Source organism: Macaca nemestrina, chromosome 1 (genome assembly GCF_043159975.1).
Source record: "Macaca nemestrina isolate mMacNem1 chromosome 1, mMacNem.hap1, whole genome shotgun sequence".
NCBI lineage: Eukaryota > Metazoa > Chordata > Mammalia > Primates > Cercopithecidae > Macaca > Macaca nemestrina.
The window spans coordinates 58,090,439-58,095,986 of record NC_092125.1 but is presented as its reverse complement, the minus strand read 5'-3'; the positions used below and the strand labels follow the sequence as shown (position 1 = coordinate 58,095,986).

At 43.1% G+C, this 5,548-nt stretch overlaps 1 non-coding gene across 1 annotated transcript; it reads left to right on the top strand.

Moving 5' to 3' along the window:
• The first annotated feature begins 5,441 nt into the window (after positions 1-5,441).
• On the top strand, positions 5,442-5,548 carry LOC112427251 (U6 spliceosomal RNA). Its single transcript, XR_003018759.2, has one exon. It is a non-coding gene; the product is annotated as a U6 spliceosomal RNA (small nuclear RNA).

The following is a 5,548-nucleotide window of genomic DNA, read 5'->3' as shown; positions in this document are numbered from 1 at the left end:
GATACATTAGAATTGGAACAGCTGTGTTATTAGAAATGTGATTTTTGACTACATTTTCAAGCCTTCTTTACGTCTATACACTCACATATTATTTCTACATGTTCACTTTTTTATCTTCATTTTTTCTTTTTGCGTTTTTAAAAAATAGAGATGGGGGTCTCACTGTGTTGCGCAGGTTTGTCTCGAACTCCTGGCCTCAAGTGATCCTCCCATCTCAGCCTCCCAGAGGGCTAAATTACAGGCATGAGCCACTGTGCCTGGCCATTTCTACACTTATTCAGCACATGATTATGCTAGACACTCTCTTAAGTGCTTTACATGCATTCTATCACTTAGTTTTTAAAAATATTTTATTTACCTCTATTTTATACATGAGAAAAATTAACGCTTGAAAATTTTAAGTAATTTGACCAATGCTACACAGATGGTATATGATTGATAGAGCTGGACTCAAATCCATGCCTGACTTCAATGCTATTATACTGCTTGAAATGCTATTATAATGCTTGACAAATTATTTTGTGAATGTAATGATACGTATGCCTGGCACATGACAGCCAATACATTTGCTACCAATATTAATATTGCTGGTATACAGCAGAGAAACTCAAAGAACTGTAAACAGAGTTGGTAATGCATTGTGTCCTTATATATGTCTTTCAGTAAACATATGCTTAATGCCCCAAATGAAACTCATTCTTTTTCTTTTTGAGATGGGATCTCCCCCTTTTTGTCCAGGCTGGAGTGCAGTGGCACGATTTCAGCTCACTGCAACCTCTGCCTCCCAGGTTCAAATGATTCTCCTGCCTCAGCCTCCCGAGTAACTAGGATTACAGGCTCCCGCCAGCACACCTGGCTAATTTTTTGTATTTTTAGTAGAGATAGGGTTTCACCATGTTGGGCAGGCTGGTCTTGAACTTTTGACCTCAGGTGATCCACCTGCCTTGGCCTCCCAAAGTGCTGGGATTACAGGTGTGAGCCACCATGCCTGGCCAGATATTTTTCATTTTGAATGCCGCTTAAAAAAAAAAAAAAAAAAAAAAAAAAAAAAGATAGACCAAGCACAGTGCCTCATGTCTGTAATCTTAGCACTTTGGGAGGCTGAGGTGGGAGGATCACTTGAGCTCAGGAGTTCGAGGCTACAGTGAGCTACAGTGAGTACAGTGATTATGCTACTGTACTCCAGCCTGGGGGACATTGAGACCTTGTGTTGGCACAACAAAAGAGTGAAATATCAGAATTCATAGTCTAGAAGGAAAAAAAGTGAAGTATTCATGGGAAGAATTTATTGTTGCATGAGCAATCAAGGCAACTATATGAGTGAAAGAATCAAGCAAAAAAGGAGAAAATAAAGTATAAACATATGATCACATTTGTGCATTTATATAAAAGTCTGTATGCAAAAAGAGATTAAAACAATTTAGTGGACAAGCAAAAGGAAAGATATATGAATCACCTGTAATTCTGACATTCTGAGATCATGTTTTAAAGTATTTTCTTCTAGTAGATATCTATGTATTTAAATATTTAAATATTGGCTGGTCCTGTAATTCCAGCACTTTGGGAGGCCAAAGCAGGATGACCACTTGAACCCAGGAGTTCAAGAGCAGCCTGGACAGCAAAATGAGACCCCATCTCTACAAAAAATAAAAAAATTAACCAGGCGTGATGGCATGAATGTGTGGTCCCAGTTAGGCAGGGGCCTGAGGCAGGAAGATTTTTTGAGCCTGGGAGGTTGAGGCTGCAGTGAGCCCTGTTCCCTCCACTGCATTCTAGCCTAGGAGACAGAGTGAGACGTTGTCTCAAAACAAAAAACAAAAGCAAAACCTCAAGTTAAATATAGACAAAATTGTAACATATTGTGTATATTGTTTTATATCCTGCTGTTTAAAACCATTACCATGACTGGGCTGGATGGCTCATGTCTCTAATCCTAGCACTTTGAGAAGCTGAGGCAGGAGGATCACTTGAGCCCAGAAGTTTGATACCAGCCGGGGCAACATAGAGAGAGCTCCTCTCTATTAAAGAAATTTTAGGCTGAGCACGCTGACTTACACCTGTAATCCCACTACTTTGGGAGGCCAAGGCTGGCAGATCATTTGAGGTCAGGAGTTTGAGACCAGCCTAGCCAACATGGTGAAACCCTGTCTTTACTAAAAATACAAAACTGAGCCAGTTGTGGTGGCACACACCTGTAGTCCCAGCTACTTGGGAGGCTGAGGTTGGGAAAATTGCTTGAGCCCAGGAGTTGGAGGCTGTAGTGAGCTATGATTGTGCTACTGCACCCTAGTCTAGGTGACAGAGTGAGACGCCGTCTCAGAAAAAAAAGAAAGAAAAAAGAAAAAAAGGGACAAGAAAAGCAGAGAGTTGTAAAGTTAAATTATTTTCCCAAGGTCCACTGGCCAGGAGGGACTGGGGCTGAGATTCGTGGGTCTATCTAATCCTAGAGCTTGAGTGCTCATCACTCTGCAGTACTGTCTTCTTTATTGACCTGGGACCAGATCTGGCTTCAGGGTTTGTCAAATAAGGTCAGTGTGTCCTGTCACTCACCAGGGTAAATTACATAGCCAGTATGGCTGCTAGTCTTTTCTCCTTTTATAGTTTGGCAGATGGTTATTGACATTCTTGTAGTACTATACGGTGATCTCAGACAAATCCTGTAGTAGGAAACCAAATCAAAAAGGTCAGAATGTCCTCTGAGAGACAGTAGAAAGAGCCTGGTTTCTGTGTACCAAGCTAAAGGTATGAAGTGGTCATGCCCTTTTTCCTCCCCAGTTGTGAGGCTTAGACTGTCTGAGAGTTACATCCGTCATCTCTTTGCTTCTGAGTCATCAGTGAACAGAAAATTGAGGACAATCAGTAGACACAGGGGACAAGGAGTGGGATGTTCTATAATAAATGGTGGAAAGGAAGCACAATGTCCATTAAACAGGCAGGTGATATTAACCAGGTACATGACAACACTGAAACCTATTTTATTTTTAAATAAGAGATGTGAACCCTGAAACTCCAACAGTTGAGAAGCTAAAAGTTAAAAGGCATGAGAATATATTTTGTGCAATCCCAAATTTATAGGCTTGAAGAGAACCACAACCTAGAGTGCCAGGAGCAAACAAACTACTTTAAAGACACAAGCTTTTTATTTTTATTTTTTCTTTAGAGGCAAGATCTCACTTTGTCACCCAGGCTGGTGTGCAGTAGTGTGATCACAGCTCACTGCAGCCTCAAATTCCTGGCCTCAAGCAATCCTCCTGCTTCAGCCTCCCAAGTAGCTGGGACTACAAGCAAGCAACTGACACATCTGGCTAATGTTTTTATATTTGTAGAGGTGGGGCAGTCTCACTATGTTGCCCAGGCTGGTCTCAAACCCCTGGCCTCAAGTTATCCTCTTGCCTTGGCCTCCCAAATTTCTGGGATTACAGGTGAGAGCCCCTGCACCTGGCCAATGTGCCCTTTTTTTTTTTTTTTTTTTTTTGAGACGGAGTCTCGCTTTGTCGCCCAGGCTGGAGTGCAGGGGCGCAATCTCAGCTCACTGCAAGCTCTGCCTCCCGGGTTCACGCCATTCTCCTGCCTCAGCCTCCCATGTAGCTGGGACTACAGGCGCCCACCACCCCGCCCGGCTAGTTTTTTGTATTTTTTAGTAGAGACGGGGTTTCACCGTGTTAGCCAGGATGGTCTCGATCTTCTGACCTCGTGATCTGCCCGTCTTGGCCTCCCAAAGTGCTGGGATTACAGGCTTGAGCCACCGCGCCTGGCCTAATGTGCACTTTTTAACTGAGATGCCCAAGCTTTCTAATCACAGTTCTAGTAAAATGGCCATGAAGAGTCCATTTTGGTAGGGGAATTAGAGCAGAATGACAAATAACTGCACATTCTTGCTGGCCCAGATTCTACATTTCTTTGTTCTGATATGATGAAATTTTAAAATTTTTATAAAGTGGCTGCCCAGCTGGAGAGAGGTTTAAGGAATGCTTTCCCTTTAGTTAGTTCATTAAAAGTAAACACAGTTTTGTGTTCTTTCCTAAATCCAGTCCCAGTACTGTGGTTAGTTAGGCTTGTCTGCAGCTAATCATTGTATCAGAGATTTGGGGTGTCAGTTAATGGGCTAATGATTTGAACAATTGACATTGAATTTCTTTTCATAGTAACACCTAAGGTAAGCTCTATACCTTTATGATTAGGATGGATGCCAGATTTGACTTCTGATTTGGCTATCTGATGAACTAGAGGCATTTAACAAAAAAATTAATGTGACTTTGCTCTACACCATCTTTGGATAAAGTCCTCAGTTTTGTATTCAGTACAGCACTAAATATTCTTTACACAGTTTGTTGAGAGACTATTTTTAAAAATCAGCCTTTATGTAAGAAAAGTATAGGTTATTCTTTCTTTCTTTTTTTTTTTTTTTTTTGAGATGGAGTTTTGCTCTTGTCACTCAGGCTGGAGTGCAATAGTGTGACCTCCGCCTTCCGGGTTCAAGCAATTCTCCTGCCTCAGCCTCCTGAGTAGCTGGGATTACAGGTGCCTGCCACCACACCTGGCTAGTTTTTGTATTTTTAGTAGAGATAGGGGTTTCACCATGTTGGCCAGGCTGGTTTCGAACTCCTGACCTTAGGTAATCTGCCCACCTTGGCCTCCCAAAGTTCTGGGATTACAGGTGTGAGCCACTGCGCCTGGCCAGGTTATTCCTTCTTTCTTTCTTCCCTCTCTCCTTCCCTCTCTCTCTTCCTCTTTCTCTCTTTCTTTCTCTCTCTCTCTCTCTCTCTCTCTCTCTCTCTCTCTTTCTTTCTTTCTTTTCTTTCCTTTCTTTTTGATGGAGTCTCACTCTGTCACCCAGGCTGGAGTGCAGTGGCAGAATCATAGTCCACTACAGCCTTGAACTCCTGGGCTCAAGCAATCCTCTCACCTCAACCTCCCAAGTAGCTGGGATTACAGGTGCGTGCCATCACACCTGGCTACTTTTTGCATTTTTAGTAGAGACGGGGTTTCACTATGTTGGCCAGGCTGGTGGTGAACTCCCAATCTCAAATGATCCACCTACCTCAGCCTCCCAAAGTGCTGAGATTACAGGTGTGAGCCACCTTGCCTGGACAGGTTATATTTTCTTTTTTTCTTTTTTCTTTTTGAGATGGAGTCTCGCTCTGTCACCCAGGCTGGAGTGCAGTGGTGCGATCTTGGCTCACTGCAAGCTCAGCCTCCTGGGTTCACGCCATTCTCCTGCCTCAGCCTCCCGAGTAGCTGGGACTACAGGCGCCCACCACCACGCCCGGCTAATTTTTTGTATTTTTGGTAGAGATGGGGTTTTACCGTGTTAGCCAGGATGGTCTCGATCTCCTGACCTCGTGATCCACCCGCCTCGGCCTCCCAAAGTGCTGGGATTACAGGTGTGAGCCACCGCGCCCGGATGACAGGTTATTTTTTCAATTAAAACAATAGATTAAGTGCTCGCTTCAGCAGCACATATACCAAAATTGAAACAATACAGAGAAGATTAGCATGGCTCCTGTGCAAAGATGACATACAACTTCATGAAGCATTCCATATTTTA